This window comes from Enhydra lutris, unplaced genomic scaffold, assembly GCF_002288905.1.
Source record: "Enhydra lutris kenyoni isolate GAN:26980312 unplaced genomic scaffold, ASM228890v2 scaffoldscaffold17, whole genome shotgun sequence".
Classification (NCBI taxonomy): domain Eukaryota; kingdom Metazoa; phylum Chordata; class Mammalia; order Carnivora; family Mustelidae; genus Enhydra; species Enhydra lutris.
This window is the reverse complement of record NW_019154101.1, coordinates 24676697-24703400: the sequence shown is the minus strand read 5'-3', so window position 1 is coordinate 24703400 and position 26704 is coordinate 24676697. Positions and strand designations below refer to the sequence as shown.

Sequence of the window (26704 nt, the reverse complement as noted above, 5' to 3'; positions counted from 1 at the left end):
TTATGTATATCAGTGCAATGTGTATCCTTTTAATAAATATCAAATACATGCTTATTAATAAAGTGTCATTAAAACACATATACAACAGAAATAGAATTTCAGTCTTTTCCACTTAAAAATCATAAATGTGGGGCACCTGGGTGGCTCAGTGGGTTAAAGCCTCTGCCTTCGGCTCAGGTGATGATCCCAGGGTCCTGGGATCGAGCCCCGCATCGGCATCGGGCTCTCTGCTCAGCAGGGAGCCTGCTTCCCCTCCTCTCTCTGCCTGCCTCTCTGCCTACTTGTGATCTCTCTCTCTCTCTGTCAAATAAATAAATAAAATCTTTTAAAAAAAAATCGTAAGTGCATAAAATTCACAACGACAAAATCCCATGACTAGGAGAAGGAATAGAAAGCAGGAGCAATCTAAAAGTTAGCACTGTACAAAACCTGCAGTAAATGCTTATGACACATTTTTGGAAATACTTAGAATTTGCTTTTGTCCCACAAAACATCGGTAATGTTTCACACTGTACTCTACCTATAAGCATATAAAATTTACAAAAATTTCTATTCATTGTTTCACTTTAAGGTTTGTGAACACTGTGTATAAAATATGATAACATAAAAATATTTAGAAATGTGTTCTTTCCCCTTATCTAATTTTGAAGCCAAGTAGCTACTTGCACTATCACAAGAAGTCTGAATGGCTAGGACATTGTCTATCATGTCTTCATCAGAGAGAACAGCCATCAACCAATATTATTTTAACAGAAGCTCCTTCTTCATGACACCCTAAGTCTTCCTCCCTTGTTTTCTTTATCCAGAAGTGCATACTTGCATACATACAATGTCCTTTGATTTCAATCAGTTGGGGTCCTAAGAATGAAGCAGTTTGTTTGTTTTAAGAACTTAAAATACTTTGTTTCATGTTTTCTTTAATTATCACCTGGTGCTATTCTACAACTCCATGTGTAACCTTTATTCCACGGACCATAAAAAGCAAGTAGGTAGTAGAGTTACTCACAAGGCAAGTCACAAACAGCATTTCTCATTCTTTTTTTTTTTTTTTTTTAAGATTTTATTTATTTGACAGGCAGAGATCACAAGTAGGCAGAGAGGCAGGCAGAGAGAGGGGGAAAGCAGGCTCACTGCTGAGCAGAGAGCCCGATGCGGGGCTCGATCCCAGGACCCTGGGATCAAGACCTGAGCCAAAGGCAGAGGCTTTAACCCACTGAGCCACCCAGGTGCCCCAGCATTTCTCATTCTGCAGAAAATCTCATCCCCAATCTCTCAATGATGCTGAGATTTCCTAAAGAAGCATCTCCAAAGTGCACCATGATGGGTCCTCTGCACTATCAGCCAAGATCCACCATTTTCCTCTAAACCTCTTCTAAATCCTAAGAGTCTCCTAGCCACTGCTGATGTCAGAAAAGACCACTGTGGGGTTCACATATCCAGCAAATACACTACTGCAGCTTTTGATCTTTTGATTCCCACTAGCTTCCCTATCATGACTAGAAATGGCTAAAATCAAGCATTCTGATGTCCAAGGTGCTTCTACTAACGCCCACTGTTAGGAACCGATGACTTTACTGAAGGCAGAAAGCATTACTGTTGACATCAATTCAAAAAGTATTAGACTCCCCAAGTCCCTCTTTGGTGCAACAGTTCACTTAAGATTTTACTCATTTTTATGACAACCTTGTTGCCCTAAGCCTCCAACAAAAGGGCTGGAAGACAGATTAAAGGACATGTAACACTGTCCTCAGAACTACCTTCTGTATCTCTCTCCTGCACCATTCCTTGCCTCTAAACCAAAGCTTTGCAACTCATCTTTCCCTTGGGACATTGTATCTAATGGAGGAATGTGCTCAGTCTCTCACGTGAATAAATCCCTGGAAGCCTCAACCTACCATACACCACTAGTTTTCAAGAAACAGCAGGCAATGAGGAGATCAGTTAATATCTTATACTCGAAAATTCTATGTTATGAGGATATGGGGAAGCAGGCCCTCTCGTGCATTGATGGTGGCATTATAAATGAAAACAACCTCTCTGGAGATCAATTTCCAAGAACAGATCCTCCAACTCAGCAGTCCTACTCCTAGAAATTTATTCTATAGATACTCACAAATACGAAAGAAGGAAAAATGTAAAGTGTTATTTACTGACTACAGGTCTAGTCATAAGGTCAAAAAATTGGAAACAATCCAAAAGCCCATCAATTAAGGACCACTGCAGCACATCCATATGGCATTTAATGCCATTATAAAAAAAACAATGAGCTCTTTACGTTGTGATACAAAAAGAGCTCCAACACAGGACTAATACTCTAATTTATGCCAAGTATAAAAACTGTGTCCTACTGCTTCTATAAAACAAAGGGTATACATATGCTTATTATATAGGCAGACATCCTCTCTGCAAGCATTCATTAGCAACTGGTAACAACACTGGCGGCCCTCAGGAAGAGGCAACAGTTTGCTGCAAGACAGCCGCGGAGGGAATCTGCTTTCTAGACATTCCTTTATACCTGCTGACTGTTCACATTTTTTTAAGAGGAAAAAAAATTAATGTAAAAAATGTCTCAAAACCCCTCCTCATGTCAATTCAGAAGAGATCATGTAACGAATGGCAGGTCTTCCCATGAAAATATTTAGTTTGTGATTGCTGCCAACAACGGAAGCAATAGCAGAGAAGTCACTAAGGGAAGTCAACTTCCCCAAAGCTCTTGGGTCATTTAAATAGCAGGTATTTAGCTATTTATGCAAATACATCAGCTCCACAGATGGATGAGAAGAGGAAGGTAAGGTTCACTTCTCCCCCAACGTGAGTATCAGAAATATATAGTAGATCACTGGCATTCACGGATTATTTATGGCTTCTATCGTTCCTGAGAGGCATCTGAAGTTCCCGTGACATTCAGCGATTTGTTATCTTTCAGAGACATGACTCTGAATGAGACATACCATGAAGCTGAGGGGCAAGGGCAAGTCGCCTGGACCAGCTATGGTCCAGGGATGCTCTTACACAGAGCATTGAGTCTTAGTCTATGGCCGCTGTAAAGAAAGAGATAAAACATCATTTCTTGTTAAGAAATGAAACAAACAGGGGTGCCTGGGTGGCTCAGTGGGTTAAAGCCTCCGCCTTCGGCTCAGGTCATGATCCCAGAGTCCTGGGATCGAGCCCCGCATCGGACTCTCTGCTCAGCCGGGGGCCTGCTTCACCCTCTCTCTCTGCCTGCCTCTCTGCCTACTTGTGATCTCTGTCTGTCAAATAAATAAATAAAATCTTAAAAAAAAAAAAAAAAGAAATGAAACAAACAACATTAACTGCTAGTTGATTCTAGTGTTGATGACAGAATGAGGGGAATATGGAAATGTTTATGAAAGCGCAAGGCCTAGCCACAAAATAGAAGTTTCAGATAAATTAAAGACTGAAATGTCAAATGCAATGATGACTCAGACACATTGTGTGAACAAAACTACCAAATGCTCCAAAAGGAAGTAAGTAGAAAAGATGTGTGAATTTGTTTCAATAAGTGCTCCAGACAGTACAAAAATTGCTCATCAAGCAAGATAAGTAGTTAAGGTCTAGAGAGATGATTTACATTTTTCAGTTATACTTTAGTAATCTGAAGGAAGGAATTGTATATTACAATGATTTTTTTTCTCAAGTTGAACTGGTGATTGCCTTGGGATATATCCTTCACAAATGTCAAGAATCTGCCGTTATCTTATTTTGACCGGAGATAAGCAGTTCGTGTATCCTTCATAATCCCCCCTTCACACAGTCCCTTCGTTCATATCTGCCACTGGTGGATCAAACAAGCGGCAGCTCCAAGCAAGGAGCACGGACCCCCCCAGTGCCAAGCTCCTATGGCAGAGTCAAGGTGAAGAACCTTTCTAGCACTGAGACGAAGACAAGAGTCCCTCGAGAGATAAGTCACCCAAACCAGGATGCTCAAAATCAAGTGAAAGAGTGGCCACTACCTATAAACCAAAAGTCTGGATCTGCAGATAAAGTGAGAAATAAAGATTATTAAGAAAGGGAGCTAACTGTAGCTGGGCCATTCTTGCTCAAATCATGGTTTAAAAGAATGACTAGTTAATGTTCACTAAGAGCAGGTAAAGAGTTCAAATAATCTTACAGTTGCTTTTTTTAGAGTTACATTTTATGGCTTTATAGTTAACCAGTGTGTTCTTCAAAAACAAGGTACAGAGAGGATACGGCTGTGAGTTGGGAGTGATTATAAAATGGGGATGAACATCACCTCAAAAGCAGAATCAGGTTAAAATTCTGTCATTCAGATGAAAGAACTGAGATACCAGCACCTGGTTTTAATCAGTTCGGGCTAAAAGGACAAGCTATCTTTTGCAAAGAGTCAGGAATGCAAACCCTAAAAGCATCATCAGGAACCAAACAAAATAATTCATGGATCATCCTGAAAACTTGCCGTGAGCGCACCAGTTCCCTCTTCCATCCCTCACCTTTTCCTCAACCACTTCCTTCCCTTCCTCCTCTCCATTTCACTTTGCAAAATCTGACAACTGCCTACTCAGTAACCTCAGACCGGCTAACCTCTGGAAGTCTCAATTCCCCCACCTAGAAAGGGTGGAGAAGGGACCCTTTCTTCTGTGGACAATGGTGAAGATTCCATGAGATAAATCAGTTAATACTTTAGCCTCGTGCCTATCATGTAGTAAGCAGTCAATAAAATGTTAGCTTTTTATTATAATTATCTGGTTTAACAATTATTCGAGTTCTCGAGTGACCTTAAAAATATCAGACAGTGATTTTTCCCTTATTTAATTGTATTTCTGTAGTATCCCTTACGGTAAGGCACCTGTTCAAAATCTAAATATCACAAGACTCAAGATCACTCCATAAAAGCAGATATTTTATTGTTCATAATATCTCATATTTACATAGCTCCAGAAAAGACTACTAGCTCTTTTTATACCTCTTCATGCTCTTCACCTATTCTGCCCATCCCCCCTCTCCCCTCCCCTTTGGCAACTAGCAGTTTGTTCCCTATACCTGAGAGTCTGTCTTTTTATTTGTCCATTTGGTTTTTTTCAGATTCCACATACAAGCAAAATCATGTGGTTTCTGTCTTTCTCTGTCTGATTGTTTCACTTAGCATAATTCCCTCTTGGTCCATCCACATTGCTGCTGAAGGCAAGATCTCATCCTTTCTTATGCCTGAGTAATACTCCTGTGTGTGTGTGTGTGTGTGTGTGTGTGTGTGTGTGTGTGTCTGCGTGTATCACATCTTCTTTATCCATTCATCTATGGCTAGACACTTGGATTATTTCCATAGCTTGGCTATTATAAGTAATGCCACAATACACAGGGATGCATATATCTTTTCAAATTAGTATTTTTCATTTTCTTTGGATAATTAACTGGTAGTAGAATTACAGGATCATACGGTATCAGTATTTCTATTTTTTAATTTTTTGAGGAACTCCCATACTGTTTTCCATGATGGAGGCACCCAATCACATTCCCACCAACAGCGTGTGAGGGTTCCCTTTATTCTACATGCTCACCCAACACTCGGGATTTCTTGTCTTTTCACACTAGCCATTCTGACTGGTATGAGCTCTTATCTCATTGTGGTTTTGATTTGCATTTCCAGTATGGTGGGTGATGTCAAGCATCTTTTATTTGTCCGTTGGCCATGTGCAGGTCTGCTTTGGAAAAATGTCTATTGAAGTCCTCTGCCCATCTTTTCATTGGATTGGTGTGTGTGTGTGTTGCATTGTGTAAGTTACTTATATACTTTGGATATTAACCCCTTATTGGATATATCACTTGCAAACACCTCCTTCCATTCAGTAGGATGCCTTTCTTTCCTTTTTTTTTTTTTTTTTTAATTTTATTTATTTATTTGACAGACAGAGATCACAGGTAGGCAGAGAGGCAGCCAGGGAGAGAGAGGAAGGGAAGCAGGCTCCCTGCTGAGCAGAGCCTGATGTGGGGCTGGATCCCAGGACCCTGGGATCATGACCTGAGCCGAAGGCAGAGGCTTTAACCCACTGAGCCACCCAGGCGCCCCAGTAGGATGCCTTTCTGTTTCGTTAACAGTTTCCTTTTCTGTATAAAAGCTTTTTATTTTGTGGAGTCCCAACAGTTTATTTTTGCTTTTGTTTCCCTGGACTATCACCCTTCTTCAAAAGACAATACTTCCAAGTGACAGAGAAGGCTTTGCCATAACGGGAGGGCGCTGGGCCTGAAGGCCAGGCTCTCTCTGCTACCATGCTGGTCTGACCACACACTGCAGGCCAGGCGGAGGCTTTGCAACAAAACTAGATGAAAGGCCAGGGCAACATCTCCCAGTCTGTTCCTCAAAACACAGCCTTTAGGAGACCATTTATTCAGGGCCTGTGATGCGGTTGTTTTATTGAGAGAGATGTGAATACCCCAGGATACGTACAGCGCACGTCAGCAGCACTGTGGCATCTGGGAAGTACTGGCCAAGCCAAAGCTTCCCACGGTCCCCTTGCCTTGTGACTCTATTATCACAGGGCATCGAATTCCATGGAGTCCTCTACCCTCTGCCCCCGGCCTTTGGGAAAATGCTGAGCTATGGAAAATAAATTCAGGAAATAACATGAAAGTAGGGAGCATTTTACAGGAATAAATCGGACTCCTCTTCAGGTTAGATCCAGCTACAAATGCTACCTTTGGATCTAGTTCCCAACCTGCATCCGAGGGGTGAGACTCTTAGTGTCTTAGACCGGAGAATGCCCTCCGGACATGTAGTCCTTGAAGTCCAGGCTGGAGAAAGTGATCCTGAGAAAGATACAGCCTCTGACTCCTCAGGCCTGTCTACCATTTTCTGACTTACTCTCTGATGGCCTGCACCCTTGTGACCTCAGCTCTCTGAGGTACACAGCCTATAAGGGGCAAACACACACGCTCACAAATACGCAGCTACAAAAGGGTGACCAGCCAAAGGCAAAAAGCCTAATATACATGAAGGGGATACAGACAGACCAGAGCAGAGAGGTCTCCTCCATGAGTTGCCATTTATTTTAAAGGATCTCACCAACAGCAGCCTGTTTGACCCTCACGACTACTCTTACGACGGATTCCATTTTACAGGCAAGAAAATGGAGGTCATGCAACTAAGAAACAAACTTTTGTTTCCCAAGACAGTGGCCCTCAGACTATCCCACATGGCCCAACATGTTGCATTTTAGCTAACACAGAAGCCAGTCTAGTGTGAGGGTGACAACATGGGCTCCGGGGCCACAGCACCTGGGTTTGAGTCCTAGTCTCCTCTATTTTCCAAACTACTGCATAATCCTGGGCAAGGTACGTAACCTCTCCTGAGCCTTAGGCTCCTTCGTCAATAAAATGGAAGGGGAATGTCTACAGAGTTGTAAAAATCAGTGTTTTGATCATGCGTGCTAAGAGTGTTTGGCACATGGTAGACATGCAGTACACGGAGCTGTAGCTATTTTGAAGAAAACAAAACAAACAGCACCCCAGCGTCCACGTTCCCTCCAGGCACCAGTTTACCCAGTATCTGAAGCATACCAGAGCACAGGAATGATAACTGCAAAGGCCGAGACCTCTGCACCACAAAGCCCTAAGTGATATCTCAGGAGTCCAGAGGCGAAGGTAAAGAAAAATGGGATGTTAAGATCAATGGTAAGACTCTGGATTTCACAGACATGGAAAATTTCAAAATGAGTTAGTTTTAGTTTTGCCACATTCTTATAAAGAAAAGAATGTTATAACAACCAAAAAAGTCAGAAGGACATAATCTCTAAATGATGACCCCAGAGTAGACCACTGGCAACCTTATGGGTATTTTTGCTGAGAAGGTACAAAAGCTTCCTCACATACCAACTGTGGTTCCAGGTCTTGCAAAAGGCCAGGAGGAGAAAGACAGACCAGAACTAGGGATCGTCCCAAAGGAGACTAGAATAAGTCCCTCTCTTTACAAGAACTGGAGCCTGTGTATGTGATAAGCACTAGAAGAGAGACTAGGAAGAACGAATCTATAACCCCATCACAATACTTCTGACAGTGTATCATGATCATTTACTTTGACCAGGCTTTGGAGGAAAGGGACCTTGATTTATTCATTTCCTTATCCCTTATGAATACCCATTGTAGGTATCAATAAAATTTATTAAGTGAATGAATAAAAAGAGAAGGGGAAAATGCAACAGACTAGTTGTGGGTGGGAATTAGGGAGAGGGGAAATCAGAAAAAAAGATCAAACAAAGCCTGATGGTGGGTATTAAGGAGGGCATGTATTGCATGGTAGATAAACAATGACTTTTGGAACATTGAAGAAAAAATTAAATTTTAAAAAAAGATCAAATTCATTTGTCCATCTATCTCATATTCTTCAGTGACATTCTAACTCACAGCTAGGCTGCTAAGTATTCACTCGCCTTGTTGGCAGAAGCATAACATTACTGCTCCAAGAAACCCTCCTTATTTAAGTGGAGGACACATCAGAAGAAGTTAAACTCAAGCCTCTGAAGCAGGCTTATTCAATAAGGATAAGAGACAAATCTAAGCTCACACTTGAAGTATCTCTCAACAAACACATATTGCTACAAAGAAAAATTTTCCTTTCAAATCAAGCATGAAAGATACCAGCTTTGATATTCTACTCGCCCGCCTGATAAGAACTCTGAATCGCACACATACTGGAATTGAGATCCTGTTGTGGAAAGATGTAAAATTTTGCCTCCAGGGCCCAAGTTCATAGATTTTAGGCAGGCAAAACTCTAGATCATTTCAATGGAAGAAATGAAATCTCAGGACCGTCAAGAACAATCCTTGAGAATCTGGGTCTTCTGTCCACATCTATCCTTATTTGGTAGATGACTGAGTGGCAACTAATCCCCACTTTCTCTAAATATGAAACTGCGGGACACTTGGGTGGCTCAGTGGGTTAAGCCTCTGCCTTCAGCTCAGGTCATGAACCCCGGGGGCCTGGGATAGAGCCCCGCATCAGGCTCCCTGCTCAGTGGGGAGTCTGCTTCTCCCTCTGCCTCTCCATCCCCACTCATGTGCCTGCACACACTCTCTCTCTCTCACTCTCAAGTAAATAAATAAGCTCTTAAAAAAAAAAAAATATATGAAATCGATTATGGGATGGTTCCTTCTTATTTGATATTTTCTCAAAACATGTATCTCCTGGTCATATGCTAAATGACAATGATCCTATTAATGCAGCTATGGTTTATCTGATTTGCTACCTTTTCTGCCATGGAGATTATACACAAAGGGGTAATCACCAAAAGCAACCTTTACAAAATCTCAACTTCCTGCCTTCCCGCTTGTTACTGTAAGAAGGATGAATTATTTGAGATTCTGTGGCCTAACCTACTTACTTCCTCTAAAGGAGGAACAGAAAATGAAATATGCCTTTCAAGAAAAAAAAATGTACATAGAAAACGAAATCACAAACCGACATTAACAGGCTTACGGCATATTTAATAAACTCTCATCAAATGCTTTTATTGGAAGTTCACTTTTAGTGTAGAGTGCAACATATCTCAATTTGAGGCAAAAATATCCTGACAAGTGCTATCATATCATCAACATCACTACACTAATAGAGTCATAATAGAAATTTTACACCCATTAAGGGGACTCAAAGGGCATAAAAAGAACAAGAACCTGTCTGACACAGATATGTCCATGCTTATGCAAAATATGCAGGAACTCAAAAAAGAAAAACTAAAAGTAGTATCTTGTTCTTTTCTCTTATTTCATTTCATAATTTTTAAATGCTAAAAGTGGGATCTTTTTTTTACTCGCTTCATATTTTTATAGAACACAGAGCTAAAATTAAGAGATTTACACTTGATTTCTCTTTTGTATCTAATAAAGTAGATGTGACCAGATTTTATTTCTCTCACACGAGTTCAAGTCTATAGGTTTATCTTGATAACCATTTGTAGCTAAACTCCTTATCAACAGATTGAACAGCTAGGCAGGCCTCAAATCCACCAAATAAGAACACAAAGCGACAGGGTGAATTATTTCGACCGCTTAACAACCTGACCACACTGATCTCTTAGGAATTTCAATTCATGCTTCAGGGTTCAGTCAGTGTAACAGATGAAGGGAAAATAATCAAATGATTTTTGGGGCCTGAGCAATCCTACTCAAAATGTTCTACTACTGAAGGAGTTTAACATTACAAAATTACACGTAACATAAAGCTACTGTCCAATCTTAAAACAGCCTGCCTGTAGCACGTGCTCAAAAAAGTGGATAGAGATAGAGTTCCCTTAAAGGAGAAACCGTCTATTACCCTATGATCAATGTGTGCAGGGGTATCCTTCTACATCAGACTGAAGCTCTGTCTGATAGACCATAACTCATACACCAGAGATCCTACCTGACTCCCACTGCAGTACAGAAACAATGAATAAATAGAGACTCTTCCCTTCATCAGGCGAGCATGAGCATACTCTTCTGGCTAAAGAGTGTAACAGTTACCACAGTACTGTTGTTGAATGTATTATTAGTCATATTTCCTGTTTTCTTTTTTTTTTTTAATTTTGATTCCAGCATTCTATACTCAGCCCTGCCACCTACTTCTCCCCACCAATATCTCTATACCTCCATTTATTTTTCTTATTCCCTTTAATAATCCTGCTTCTGAGAAAACTCCATCATCTTTTGTGTTCACTTTAACACATTTAGGTCCCATCCTTTCTACTGACTGACTGATCTACATTTTGGGGGAACTAACCCTACTGCTTCATCTAGTCTCTTCCTACAAAGAACAAGTGAAACCTTTTTCACATATTCTCATATTAGGTATGAGAATTACCTAATCTGAGTTATGTTTTCTTAACAGTTTGTGATCATTTCGAGGCCATGAGTCAGACCAAGGTGTTTCTTTCAGTATAATTAAGTAATTGGTCTTTCCCAATTCTTGGTTTAAAAAAGAGAAAAAAAAAAAGGGAAAGTGAAGAGATAGAGTTTTCTTCCCATTATTTTTTCTGATACCTGTTTGCTATTGCTTATCTTAGTAAACCAATCTATAAAAGTAAGCACATTAATCTGGAAATGTATTATCTTAAAAATATTCTAAGAATTACTTTTTCAAAAATTAGAAACTAAAGACCTAACAAGACAATCATAAGCCAGTATCAATTTCCATGGTCCCAGCCCTTCCAAACTGTATGATATGAACTTAGACAAGTTACTAAGTATTTCTGAGCACCAGTTTGCTCTAAAAGTAAAATAATACCAACTGCTCAAGGTTAGGGAAAGTGTTAGAGATAATAGTGCCAACACTAGCACCTGGGAAGACAGAAGGCACTTAGCATTTGCTGGATATATAAATAAATGAATGAATGAATCAAAGAATATAAAGTGCCTAGCTCAATGCCTGACATTCAGAAGGCACTCAATATACAATCACACTTAATAGAGCAACAGTTGGCAGTGTTTTACAGAGGGCGCCCCACCTCCCAGGTCCTTACCGTAGCAATAGGTTCAAGGCCACATTCAGTGGTACCACCAGAGTACTCACTGTGCTCATCTCTACTCTTCTGAAGCATGAGCACTGAACGGTGGCTTTGTTTTGTTAGTCACCACTGTACTATACGTGGTGCAGGTTATTTCCTCAAATAGAATTATGAACACATGGAGGCCAAGGTTTGCTGCTTTCTTTGTAATGCCCTAACCCATTCATTCATTTGATGCTGTTTTAAGTGAGGATTATGTGAAGCACTCCTCAAATGAGACTTCCAAAACCTAGGTGCTCAATAAATATTTGCTGATTGACAAAAAACTTGGATTACAGGAAGAATAATAATAAAGGAAGCACTTAACTATTATGTATAATACACATGTAATTCCTCCATCACTTTCCAAGTAACCAATTCTAGGTCCACTTTTAAGGAAGCTCTTACCCAAGATCACCCAACTTCACTCAGGTTCCTCTCAAAAGTCCTTGTTCTTTCCCCCAAACCACCCTGTCTCCTCAATGGGGAAATTTCTTATATGTCTTTCTCAATTTGACTTCATAAATCGAACTCGGTTACATTGTAAGGGTACCTTTTTCCTGGTGTTTTGTTTCATCTACTTGCTGTATAGCTGCTGCTACAATCAATACAATTAGTTCATAATATGCCACTATTTACTCACGTCCTCACGTATCAGTAAAATAATTTAACTTACTAAAGGGACAACCTGAGAATATTCCCGTTGGATAATGAGATCCTTTACAAAATCTATCTTCTTCTACAGATACTCTGAATTTCAAGATGTCATATACAAATATACACACATACGAAGGTATAAATGTTTTCTTTAAACACAGTGCTTCCCAAATTCTTGTGAGGCATGACTCCCTCAGTGGGAGCAAGTAGAGCAATCTCCACCAGAAAGTTATCTTTGTGAACACACTAGTCAAAGAAGAAAAGAACTGCCCAAACCCATTACCCTCACTGGATATACAATTCAGAAATTTCATGATCCTGGATAAAGAGCTTCATATTAATTTCTGAAGATGAAGCATTAAGAAAGGGATAGAATATTGTATATACAATTATACGGCACTGTCCTCCTCAGTGAACCTAGGAATCTGTTTCCTGACTCATTGGCTCCCAAGAGCGCAGGGTCCCTTGACCAAGTGGAGCTGCTATATTCTTCTTAACAGCTCAAGAGTTGTGTCCACTCCTGGGGTTAGGGTCCAGGGAACTCAGGGGCGAAGACCTAGTCTTTTGGTGTTCAGCACTATAAGAGCTCAATAAAAACCAGGGGCACCTGGGTGGCTCAGTGGGTTAAGCCTCTGCCTTCGGCTCAGGTCATGATCTCAGGGTCCTGGGATGGAGCCCCACACCGGGCTCTCTGCTCAGTGGGGAGCCTGCTTCCTCCTCTCTCTGCCAGTCTCTCTGCCTACTTATGATCTCTGTCTGTCAGATAAATAAATAAAATCTTTAAAAAAAAAAAAAAAAACTAGTTAACTAGTAGAAACATTGTAAGAGGGATCATTCAAGTTACTCATCCTCCAAACCCCAAAGGTACCCTTGTCCCAGATTATATAAAGTAACTTCTCTTATAAATTTCCCATCTTAACTGTATCTGCAACAAAAAGCCTTGATTGAAATATGTGTTCTTAGAAATAAAACTACCAAACAAACCAGGAGAAACTATTCAAGAACCAACCAACAAATTCAACAAGACACATATTTCTTCTTCCCCTACTATTGGGTTTTTGAATTCTCGGAACAGTGATTGGATAATCTACAAAAGAAGAGAGATGAACTAAAACTTGTCAGGATTTGTCAAGTTCAGTATCAGCAAATTGAGAATGATGACAGTCAATCCTTGTGATTTTTTTTTTTTTCTATTTAGATAACAGGGAGTTGGTTATAATTAGAATAAAGTAGCAAAGGGGTCTAAAAAGCATTAAGTGGGGTGTAGGAGAAGTCCTGCATGGACTTCTCCCTAAATCCACAGTCATCTGCAGGACCCATTTTCTGACCCCTAAAGTATAAATCTTACTACCCCAGTTAGCTATTTTCTCATGCTCATTTCCCAGAAGACTCACACAGCTAAAATATTAATTACAGCACATGAATTCCCCTCACACCAACCCTTCTACTTTCACTACCCTCCCATTTCCACAATTAGTCATCATTTTAAATTTGACTTATTTCACTTACTCCTACCTTTTAACTCCTAACTTTTAAATGACCAGATTGGGATAAATAAATTTCAGTTTATATTTAGCATCATGTTAAAACATGGTCCCTTCCTGCAATGAGCCAACACTATTAAAGATAAACTATTTTTTTCCTAAAGAAAAGAAATATCCCCAGAAGTATTGTGACAATTCCACATAATATATATACCAGAAACCAATGTCATCATTTTAGCCAGGATTTAAATCACTCTGTTCTGCCCTTTACAACCTACTTCCTGCCCTTCACAAAACCTGACTAAGGTAAAATGGTAATATGACTACCAAACATTTCAATAAGTCTTTATAGTTCTCAAAACCTTACTTAATTTTATCCTTTCAACAAAGGAAGTGAGGCAAGCACTGTTGCCCCCATTGTCCAGATGGAGAAATCTAGGCTGAAAGAGGTAAAGTGACTGATATAATGTGATACATTTAGAGGCCAAACTGTCTTCTGATTCCCACTCTAGCACTCTATACACAGCCACACTGATTCCCCAGATGAAAAAAAGAGTCACTGTCTTCCACCCGGCATGTCCAAACACGAAACTCAACACCCTAGGAAACATCTTCTACTCTGCTTATACTCTACTTCCGTCTGCATGATCTTCTAGGAGTTATTCTCACCCCACTGTCTCTGTTGCATCACCCACATGGACCTCATCTATTTATTTCACTAATTACTCCACTCAAAACCATCCACAAGCAGAAAATGACAACGAACTCCTGTTAACAATCATTTTTATACCAGTAATTATTCAGTGTTGACATCTAGGTCATACCTATCCTCGTTCTACGATACCCCAATGAGGATTATTAGTCTTACTCATAAAAGGTAGGTCTAATTGATTTTGTTTTATTTGTTTTTGCTGAACAAGAATTAGCAACTCCTTTAACACTTAAGACAGACCAAATAAAAACAAGCAAAAAAGGAGAGGAAAAAAATTAAAGGGAGAGGGGGATTATAGGTATAACTAGAAAGCACTAGAGTAGCACAAATATACTTTGATGGTTTACCTACAGCAGGCTGCCCTCTTTGCCTGAGAACAACCTTTGTCCTAAAAATAGGCCCTGAATTACTGGAGATAAACCAGCAAGAACACTCCAAAATTACCAAAGGGATCTTATTAGACAACAGCCATATTTTCTGTGGAGATAGTTCAAAAGTTGACAAGTCTATGTTAATACACAGGAAAGTCACTACAGCCCTTTGACATGATATTTGGCACAAGTGGGGCCACATTGGATTTAAGCCACAAAAGTTAAATCACTTAAATACCCCAAAGCTCTTGTTGTAAATTTCACCTACAAAATTTTAACAAGTTCCAGAATCTTCCATATCACTGGGTTACAACAGTTACATTAACTTACAAGTGCTTTGTTCTAGTTTTCCCATTTTTTCAATTCCAAAGAATAAAATTATTTACTTTCAACAGAAAATAGGTACAAATGAAATGCAAATTAGTAATCTAGTAAAGGAGGCAGTACATAAATTATCCAGGACAATCTCAGAACTTTTCCTAATATTTTACTTGAGCCTCAATCACACTTCACATCAAGACCTTCATGCATTCAAAGCAGCCACCACAAAATGATGCTTTTCTGCCAACCCTGCCCCACATTCTCCTTCCTGATTCCCAAGCACAGCTTTTAACGTTTGCAAATATACCACACAATTTGTTTCGACAAGCAAATCTTACCTAGTGGTGGTGAAGAAGTAACTCTCCAGTGGTCTTTAGGATTGCTGTCCACCCCCCAAGACTTCTCCTAAAGGTCCAGCACTAACTGAAAGAGTGGAAAAATAAAATCAATGTCATAAAAAAGCTTTCAAGTCCACAATTAATATGTTTAAATTTTGAATCGCTGACTTATTGCATAATTTCACACAATACCACTCATTATATTAAAAATAAAATAAACTAGTTCTGGATGAGATGAAATGGGTTTCACCATTCTTATTCCCTTATCCTAAATTCCTAAATTAAAGATTCCCCCTTTGTATGAACAGCACATGAAAGTTACAGGGATCATTTGATTCAACTTTAATTTTTCTCAGTGCTTTTATTTTTAAAATTCAAGTTACTTCTCAGAACAAATACTGGCAAATGAATAGATATTATGTAAGCAGTTTTTCCCCTATGTATATAAATGTTTAAATCACAACTTAAACACAATGTATTCTGAACTGTTTTAACCAGTGAAACAAAATTACACTCTTAGAACTAAAAACGACCCCTGACTTTATGACTATATATAACTGCACGGTTAAGAAATTAAGTACCAGTCTTTAATTGTATTTACTAGAGAATAAAATGATCAGTTTATATAAAAGACAAATTTCAATCACAGGTCTTCATTTTTTTCGAAGTTTTAAACACTTTGCATTTTTATTAACATTCAAAATGAAACGACCTGCTGTGACTCCTGATTGATTAAAAACAAAGACAATGATAAATAAAGACAAACTGTTTCTAACCCAGTTATGGACCCATCTCAGATCCCCGGATAAAAGCAAAGCATCTTTCCCATATAAACGAAGAGGGATCGATGCTACAGGCTCTGGATCGTCAGAACTTATATTTCCTAAACCTTCTATTTGTGATCGGCATCCATTCACTCAACATCTGGCTGCTCGCTCAGGTCCTCTAATTACTTCCACGTCTGAACAGACTACGTAGCTACAAGCAAAGGCCAAACTTTGCTCTCGGCCTTCCGAACTTAAAGATGCGTTTAACCACTAGAGGTCTCCCCTTGGCCAGTTTTGCATGTTCGCTATTTTGCTGCACTTGAAACTTTCCGGAGAAATGCTCTACTCGAGTCAGTGTTTTTCTAAAAACTTGCGCAAAAATCCACGCGACCGAACTAGCCAGTACAGAGACTCTCGGGCTCCACAAACCAATAAAGATATCACAAACAACGCTCTAGGAAAATCAAAATTAAAATTCGACGCACTCGCCTAGCCCTCGCCCGCCCCCCCCGCCCAAAATCTTATTTCTCATCTCAGTTTCCCTTAACTTAAACTTAGAACAATTAAAAAATCTATTTTTGTTTCTGTAGACTTTGAATGATTTCTAATACATTTTTCTGGCGGTGGACCCGAGGTGGGAAAGGAGGGGGCAAAGGGATGCAGGGAGGGGGAAGGGCCGTGCTCACGGCGCCCGAGGAAGTTGCATAAGGAAAGAGACTCCGTTTTTTGGGTCCCCTCAAAAAATCGGCGGGGAGGGGGAGGAAAAGGAAGCGGGGTGGGGGGGAAAGCGGGGAGGAGGGAAACTGAAGCGACGTTTACCTTCGTCTCCCCGTGGAAGGGTGGGGTAAGGGCTACGGTCTTCGCGACCCCGGAGGGCGGCTCGTTACCCCCACCTCTCTCCGTGCGCAGACGGACAAACAGATACCCTCACCCCTCCGCGGAGAAGGCGGGGAAGAAACCGCCTGCTTTTAAACTTTCTCTCACGGTCGCACTGTGGGCCATGCTTTGACCAGAAAGGGGGGGGGGGTAATCAAAAGGCCTTTTTCTTTAAAGGTAATTAAAGTTTTACCACCAGCACAAAAGTTGCGTCCTCCCCCCGCCCGTGCCACCATGCCCCCCCCCACCGCCTCCAGGGCTCACAAGTTTTCCTCCCTGTGCCCCCCCCCACCCGCTCGCGGGGCGCGCGGCGGATGGCTCGGCTGCTGCGCTTCCCGATCCCCACCCCCGCCGGCCTCTACTTCCCCCCCGCCCGGCCGCCGCGGCGCGAGGACGGCCCGCCGGGCCCAGGACGCGAGTGTGCAAAACCCATTATTCCGGAATGGTACACGCACGCGGCGCGAAGCGGGCGGTGGCCCGACCCGGACCCCACTCTGCCTCCCCAATATAAGGGCGGCGTAAACAAGTTGCAGGAAAAGCAGCCCCGTGCCTCCCCCCGCCCGCCCGCCCTGCCGCCCCGGCGCGGCCGCCGCCGCCGCCCGCCGCTACCGCCGCCGCCGCCTCCCGACACACGCCCGCGCCCGCACCCTGGCCGGCGCGGCTCGGCACCGAGCGGGGCGAACGCCGCGACGGCGCGGGCTCCCGGCCCGGCCCGCGGCCCGCGCCCTCCCCCGCGCGGACGGCCGCGGCGGGCCCGTGCCGCCTTGCTTCCCGAAGCACTTTCCTGCCTCGGGCAGAAATAAACCGGAGGGTTTATTTTTGTGCAACTTTCCCAAAATGGCGGAAATTGGAGCTGATCTATATGAAATTCTCACACAGTCGGTTGGGAAGGGGAGGCGGCGAGGAAGCAAACGCAAACTCTCGGCCGCCGAGCCCCGCCGCGGGTCCGCGAGTGTGTGCGTGCGTGTGAGTGTGCGTGTGCGCGGTGGGAGTCGGGGAGGCCTTTCCGCCGCGCACACACACAGCACACGCCGGGGAGACGCGCCTGCACATTCAACCAGTCCATTCTCCGCAGCCCGAGCGGGGAGAAAGTGGCCCGGCCTCTTTTCCCACTGCCTCGGTCTCCCGTACTTGTACTTCTCGCGCTCGCTCGCTCACTCGCTCGCTCTCCGGTGCGCGCCCGGCACAAAGGCCACACGGGCGGAGGGGGCCGCAGGGGCGGCGCGCAGGGCTCGCGCCTCCCGCCGCACGGATCCGCCGCCCCGGCCGCCCCCGCGCCCCCCGCCGGCGCCCCCCGCCGGCGGCCGCGCTCGCCGCCCGGGCTGCAGCTCCGCGGCGCCCACTCGGGCACGCACCCCGGCGGAGCCCGGCGCCGCCGCGCTCCCCCACCCCGCGCCCGGTGTCATGAAAGCGACCAAAGTGACAAGCTCGGGGGGCGCGGGGGAGGGGGCCCACACGCATCCCGCCGCCTGCGCGCCGGCGAGAGCCCGACGCGGCCGCCTCGCCCCGGCTCCCTTCAGCACGGCCCCCACACCCTTCCCCGTGTGCGCGCAAAGAAAAAAATACAAGTCTCTCCTCCCCCCATTTTTTCCTTTCTCTTTTCTCTCTCTTTTGTTCCTCTTTCATACTCGCACTCACTACTTCAGAGTGAGATGCCCAGAGACTCCCCCTCCAGCCGTTTCCGAGTCACTTGCCCACTTTTTTCCCCGGGATTAAGTTTTCTCCTCTTTCCCAGAGGCGCAGAGAAGTGGGGGAGAAACCCCTTCTGTCCTTTCCCCTCCCCTGATCTGTTTCACAAGACGAGGGTGCGCTTCCTTCTCTCCATAGGTCTCTTAACTTTCATCCTCACCCAGAAAAATAAATGAATGGCTTTTGCACGGACCAATCTTCTGATTAATTAGAGATTAGATCCGATCAACCGCTTCTTACCCCCAAATTTTCTCTTTTTTTTTTTCTCCGTCTCACGAGTAGTCCTGACAAATGGTCCAGGGCTGCGGGCGCAGTGCGCATGTGCGCGTAGAGTCAGGGCTGGGGAGAGGGGAAACTGCGCTGGTGCTGGTGCCGCCGCCGCCGCCGCTGCCGGGGAGGCTCGCTCTGGCTTCCCTGTTACTGCTGCTGCGCCTTCGCCGCTGGAAAGCAGCTATAAAGCCGCTTGGCAAATGCAGCTGCCCGCAGATACTGTTTCAGGTGCATCTTTTCAATATCCTTGTCACCGGCTCAGAGCTGGTTCAAAAACAGTCAAAACAAATATGAAAGACTGCTCAGGTTATAGATTTCTTTGTCTATTTTTCACTTTACTTTTTTTTTTTTTTAAGGCAATTCTCAGAGCAGCTAATCCAGCATGTACTGTAAATGTATTCATTCAGCCATTAAAGAGTGGGCCTTGGTCTTATGCAAACATTACCGAAAGGCTCACTGCATGCCACAGGTCATGAAAAATAAGAAATAAAGTTGTAAGCTTCCAAGCGGTAGATCCTCCCCCTGTTTGAGGACTGGAAGAAGGCACGGGTAAAGTGTGCGTGTAAAACTCGCGTGTTCTTTCGGTTCCTCAAATGTTGGTCTTTATGGACAGCTTCTACATGTTAGGCCTCTGTTGTGAAATATGTTTGGATTCGCTCATCAACTTAGAAATCGGTGTTTCCAGACCAGGGCAAAAGGCAGATCCAGGACTACCCTCTTTGTGCAACCAGTCAAGAGCGCTGAGCCTTCCTGAAGAGCAAAACCTGTCTTTGTTAAGGCGTCAAAACTAGATCAAGAGAGAGTATTTATTTCAGGATTGACAGCCTTCCACTTAGTGACTGCAGGCCTCCTTTTGGGCAGCTCACTGCTCTTTTCTACCAGATGCAGGTATTACAAAATAATTTGTGTAATTGAAGGTGTGATAAGCATTGTAATGTTAATAACAGTTGGCGATTAGAGGAGAAAAAAAATCGGAGTAGCACATGTGATTTCCAAAATGGCAAGAAGCAAGTCTTAACATTTTGCAAGGGTGGGAAAGGAAGGGAAAAAGGCTCCAGCCCTCAGAGTGGACTATTTATTTTGCATCTCGTAAAGGGTAAAGGAGGCCTTTTTCCAGAATTGCTGCCTGAGGCCTAGAGTTTAAATATATCACAGATGGAAATACTGTATTAAAAATCCTTCTTCAAAATGTAAGTAATATTATTTCTTGATTGATTTTTTTTTTGACTTAAGGAATGTTCCTTGAACCAGTTTCAGAAAATAAACTGTTAATTTCTTCCTTTAGGACCACGAAATTGCCCTAGAGAAGCTGACCACCCTACAATTTCTTCTATTGGTATAGTGACCAAATTCTCCAAACCAAAAATCAGGACATATGGCTTGCCATGTACTCAAGAACAAAGGAACAAACCCATGAAGCTGAAATGAGCTTATAAAATATGCTCATATGTTGGGCAGCCATCGGTTTAGGGGTGCAAAGTGGCGCAGGCTGGGTTAGTGAGAGCTATGGATAATCTGAGACCGCCAGTTAACTATTGATTTCACCCACTACATCCAACCCTTTTCAGAGCTGCTCCCAAACAGCCTAATTAATTGATCTGAATTTCAGCTCCTCTCCTTTTCTCCTTAGCCCTTGAATAATAAGCAGTGAAATGGCCAAAGGCAGACTACAGGAGGAGCCAAAAAGAAAGACCATGAACTATGTGCAAAACTAAGGCCATACCACCTCCCCACAAAAAAAAACCTTAAATTTTAGATTTTTATTTCTAAAAATCCATTTTAGATTGTTTCTCTCTAGATAACTTCTGCATGATATTTCTGTTTCACGTATATTTTTCAGAGATGTTGGTTCAAAAGTCTGTAAACTTATATTAATGGCCTATGTTGAGCACTCTGCAAGGTGCTAGGGAAGAAGAGCAGACAAAAAACCGGCCACAAGGAATTCAGTCTAGGGAACTGGGCGTTGCCTTCTAGTATGTGTGCCATTGTAGGGTATGCAGAGCAAAGAGAGTTGAGAAGCACCTATGGCAATGAGGACAGAAAAGGTCATAGCTAAGCTAATTCTTGAAGGACAACCATCCCTGGTGCGTTGTTTCACTTTTCCTCTGGGAAAAATGATCCAATCAGAGGAAGTCTAAGGATTTGGAGAGCAAGGCTTGCTTGGGACCTGTGCATTTAATTGAGGTCCACTAACAAAAATGAAGATGAGTTGAGGCTCTCTGGAATACCTTGCCTTTCTCCTCCAGAGACTGTCTGTAAAACCTCAAAGATTTCATTTCTGCTGTTCCCAAGACGTGGTTCACTGTAGGAGATATTTTGAAGGTACTCACCTGTAAAAATAAGACTGCTACTGCATTTTTCTACAAAGAATCCTTTAGTGCCACCACCAGAGACAGAGGTAGAGTGCAGCATTAGGATCTAGATAACACTGTGGTGTTCTTCAGGTAAACTGCTACTATTTACAGGACCTCTCTCCATCCGGTCCCTAAATGGTAATAGACTAGTAGAAGCTTCTTTGCTGTTCCTTCAACCCTCCCCATCTAGTCACTGCTTAATAATTCATCATGAATCCCTTCTTTACAGCTTCACTTAATCTCATCACTCCTTACCACTCCTGGGTTCCCACTCCACCCTGCTCTACCCTCTGACACCTACATACCAAATCCGTCCTTCAGTTGAGATCAATTTCCTTGATTCCTCAAACCAAACTATTAGCTCATTCCTTTATTATTCTTTGTATTGATTTATTTAAACCCAAACTGATTCCCCCCACCCAATGACTTTGGGTTACTCCATTCCTAAATATTCTGAAGCCAAAGTTATTTTACATGGAAAATATTGTAAACAAATCACTGCTTTCATTCTTCAGAGACTTTCTGAGGCCTCCCCAGTGAAGATTATTGAAAAGCTCTCTCCCTGGACTCTTAACTTGAGGAAACAAACTAAGGGTTGCTGGAGGGGAGGTGGATAGGGAATGGGGGGATTGAGTGATGGGTATTAAGGAGGGCACTTGTTGGGATGAGCACTGGGTGTTATATGCAACTGATGAATCACTGAATTCTACCCCTGAAACTAATAATACACTATATGTTAACTAAATTGAATTTAAATAAAAATTTTTTTAAAAGAAAATAAATGGTAAAAAAATAAAACAAAATAAAACCTCTCTCTCTGTGCTCCTTTCTCTTACCTCTACTCTGTGCGAACTTCAGTTTAAAAACCTAACATCTCTTTTCCTACACTCAGCCGGTCCTGCATTGATAGGACTCACTCTTCCTGGCCTGGAACAGTTCAAGGACGACCTCCTCCAAGGGCCAGTCCCTCACAAATTGAAATTGGAGTGAAGTCCAAGAGATTTGCGTTCTAATCCAGTTCTGCCACCACCCGCTGGGAACCATTAGGCGGGTCAACTCAAATTTCAGGGCTTCAATTCTCTCACTTGTTAGAGAAAGAAAACAGAGTAATTGATTTCTGAGGCCTCTTTGAAAAGCCACGTCCTTCCCCATTTTTCCCACCAAATGGGAATGCTGTCATATTTTGGTACAAATAATATGGAACCAAGAAAGGAATTTTAAGGAGTGAAAAATCCATCCATCTGCTAGGTATCAGAACGTTATCAGTTTATAGCTCATTCGGTTGGTTTAAGCCTGGTACTAATGAGATCAAGGTCATGGGTTCCATTCCCTAATGGCTAGTTAGTTTTGATCTCTTTCATAGCCACAAACTACTTCTCTAACACCAGTCCCCCAGTTGTAACGTGTGCTGCTGGTCACAAGTCTTGAGGTAAAATTGAATCTTTCCATAGGAATATTCTAAATGAACAATACTTGAAATCATCCTTTTAATGTATTATCTTACTTTTAAGTATGAGTCAAGTTATTGATTTTTTTAGCCTACATAATTGTGTGCTCCATGTTTTTCCAAGTATAAAAATGACGTTAACATTGATTTGGTCAAGATTCTTATTATTGATATTTGTAAGAGCTGAGTTTGATTTTCTTGTTAGTGCTCTAGATAACACTGAAATGTTTATTAAGTACTCTCATTTGAATCCTGGTTATCTTTATTGTGACACATCTGCATACATTCTTAACACAGCTTGTGATGGTAAAATGTAATTGAAATGCTAAGGGTGAAAGAAAAAGGGTATATTACTCATCAGGTAGGGAAAGCATTATAATGTGTATCACATTCTCAACATCCTAAGGAAATTAATATAGAAAGAGCTTCTGGATAGATGTGAATATTTATTATCATTTTGTTTAGATACAAAAGTAGATAGAAATATGACAGGCATATCCAAAAGAGTAGAATAATCTGGGACTGTAAAGTGCCTTCTAAATTTAAAGGAAAAGGATAATTTATAGTTTTTCATAATATACTCACTCATTTAAAGCCTAAACCCAAAAGGCTTATGACTAAACAATGTTAGAAGGCACAAGCCAGTCTTTGGAACATGTCTGTAACAATCGCCCCTCAGACTCTTAGAGCCTGGTCCTAGAATGTTCTTTCTGTTTGACCTGGCCTCCTGACCCCAGCTGATGGGTCCAGAAAAGGACTTTTAATCCCAGGACCAAATTGAGTAGCAAGGGGTGGCCTAGAAGTCAGCAGGGAGTTCTTTCCCATATGAATAACAGTGATGAAATGGACCCGCCATATTCTTAAACTTGGCCATATGAACTGGAACTACTGAAGATAAAGTTAGTTCATAGGCATTATAAAAACTAAACGATTCACAGAGAGAATAAGGTAGACTGCAGGCTCATTAACTATTAGGCCTTAGAAGCTACGCATACATAGAATGATAAGGTAGCCAGATAAAGATAGAAGTGCCATAGTTTCACTGGGCTCAGCATGACCTCCTATTCCCCAAGGTCATTCTAGGCTTGGAGAGGCCTGGCCCCTCTATGGTCACCATGAAGGCTACCCACATAGCTAGAATTTCTGTATTCACACGTATTGCCATAATAACTCGGCATCCCTTATGGGAAATTGAGTCCTATTTTGAACAGAGTGGGTAAACAAAAGAACCCAAACAATGGCAAGGAGGATGACTTGTTCCCATTAGACTTGCAAAATAGAGGGGAACTTCACCTCATTCTCTAGATCTCTAAAATGGGCATATGACTAGCACCTAGCTCATAGTATCATTCTAAGGATTGAATGGATCTATGCAAGACTAAATCTTGGCACAGGGTTAGTATTCAGTAAATGTGAGCCTGAGAGTCGGGATTTTTGCTTGTTTTTGTTTTCTGCTGTACTGCTAACATTCAGAATTGTACCTGCACACAGTTAACTATGAGAAAATATTTATTGAATGACTTAAGGAAATATTAGTACACAAATTATTACACCTGCTTTTCTACTTGTCCCTTTTCCAGCTGGTTACTAGGCCATAGGTATCATGTCACAGACATGCTCATGGGCAACATCCCCCTAAAAGTTCCTAAAAGCATGTAAACAGAGAGTGCTAATGGAATTCATAGGCCCTATTTCAAAGGAGCCTGCTGTTCAGAATATATTATCTTTATTTAGCATTTATATTACACTTTTACATTTTCAAAGCCCTTTGCAGTTTTTTAACTAAATATTTGTTATAACATTCCTATGTTATCTTTCATAAGGGAGGTAACTGAGGCATGGTTCCAATCGCTAATACCTAGATCTGGAATTGAATTCATCACATAAATACAGTAAGTGTAACTGTATGTGTATATATATATATATATATACATATATATATATATATATGTATATATATATATATATAAATCTGGAACATTACGTGGTTCATGTAGAATGCCGAATGGAATGTCAGTGTTTGAGAAGAAGACAATCTGTCACTTTAAATTACACTAGCTACGCCTTTCCCTTGGTTCTATTTCAGAAACTACCATCAATAGAAAGGTTTTTAAACTGAGGTTTCTCAATGGGTTTGAAATCTTTAAAGAATAAAATTTTGAAATTCAGTATTGAAATAGTTCACAATATCTCAGTAATTGCACAATCTTTCTTCTATGAAAATGTCTTCAAGACAGTACTTTTTTCCTAGTGTCAATGTGTCGAGGGTTTCTGTATGTGTGCCCTTAGAATTTGTAGACAGTGAGGAATGAAGTGGGAAAAAAATCAGCATACCATTGATGAAAGAGGTCAAGAGTAATCTAAGTTAAGTGTCTACAAAAGGGCTGAGGACGTTTGGGAAATACCGAAATCCAATCAGGTGTCCCCTTGGAGTTTCAAGAAAGTCTGAAATGTACTGGGCCAAAAAGAGATACCGGCTTCGGTTGTTATTTCAGCTGATTGACCACAGGAATATAGTCAATAATATTGTCATACCTCTGCATGGTGACTGATAGTAACCACAATTATCATTTTGTAATTATACAACTCAGTATGTTGGACATCAGGAACAAACATAATCTCGTATATCAATAATACTTCAATAATAAAAAAAAAATACCAAACCCAGCCAAACCAAAACAAAAAATCCCAACTCAGAGGAGTCCCAAGGAGAGCTGGATAATCCCTTCATTTGTCTCTAGTTGACGCCATCTTCCATGGCCAAATCAACTCTCTACTGATCTCAAGGTCAGGTTCCACTCCAGGGTTTCTCTCCCCATTCAGTCTCCTTCATCTCTCCCTTTCCACTTCCAAATCTCTCTTTTCCTCTCCCATCTCTAGTGAAAGACATCCCTACCTCTTCCCCAGGCCGAGCTTCCAAATGCGTACTTGGTCACACCCTCTTTTTAGTCCACCATGAATTTTCATGATTCTCCCAATGTTTACAGTCCATTATTCGGCACTCGCTTTTTCACAGCCAAAAACCATACTCGTGCTTATCTTCTCAATCCTGAGAAAGAAAAGCTTTTGTCAACTCCACACCCTTTTAAATGCTGTACCATAATTTCTCTTTTCCTTTGATGCCAAACTTCTTGAACAAGTAGTTTATATTCACTTTCTTCATTTCCTTACCTCCCATTCATTCTGTAATCCATGGACGTTATGATATATGCTTTCTTCTCTGTAAAGTCTCCAATGACTTCTTAAATGTCAAATCTAATGGCCACAGTCCACCTCCTATTTAAGATTCTAGATTTGACAATGTTGACTAATCTCTTCTTTGAAATTGTCTTTTCATTCATACTCGTTGCCAATTCACGATTCTCAATGTTTTTTTTTTATCCTTCAGACCTAGTCCTTTTTTCTCCTGACATTTGATAAATATGAGTGCCTCTGGAATTAGCTTCTGGCCTTCCCTTCTATCTCTACCTTCTCTCTGGAGTGAAGTCATGTACTTTCCCAGGATCATTTGAACTCACTGTTGTGTGAAGAATTCTTGGACCACATTTTTGTATGTGAGCATTCCACTGAGCTTCAAACTACATTTGCAATTTCTTGAGAGATAGATCCACATGGGTATTCTATGTGTTTGATGACAACGGCATGGTGTGGGGGTTTACCAGAACAAAGGCTTCAACTTTGGAGTTACACTGGGTTGGTTGGTTGGTTGGTTGGTTGGAGTTCCACCCAATTCTACCCCTTAATCAGATATTAGTAACTTAATCTACCTAAACCTGAGTTTCCTCCCACATACAATAACCCGTCCTTCACTGGGTCATTGTCAAGATTAAATGAAATAATGTCTGGAAGGTGTCTAACCTGTAAGAGCTTAGTAAACCGGTAACTACTGTTTTCCCCTGCTTCTCCTTCCTTCTGCATTCTCCATCTTA

General features: G+C 41.8%; 1 protein-coding gene across 3 annotated transcripts in view; it reads right to left on the bottom strand.

Moving 5' to 3' along the window:
- LOC111147679 (L3MBTL3, histone methyl-lysine binding protein) overlaps positions 1-17116 on the bottom strand; it is a 117470-nt gene extending 100354 nt beyond the window's left edge. For 2 of the 3 annotated variants that reach the window (XM_022503893.1, XM_022503895.1), the window contains exons 1-2: positions 16959-17116; positions 15373-15457 (exon numbers count right to left, since the gene is read on the bottom strand). The gene's annotated coding sequence lies outside the window, so the exon portion shown is untranslated. Of the gene's footprint in view, positions 1-15372; positions 15529-16958 lie in introns of those variants that run through there. The other variant, XM_022503894.1, reaches the window with a different exon arrangement.
- Positions 17117-26704: the final 9588 nt, after the last annotated feature.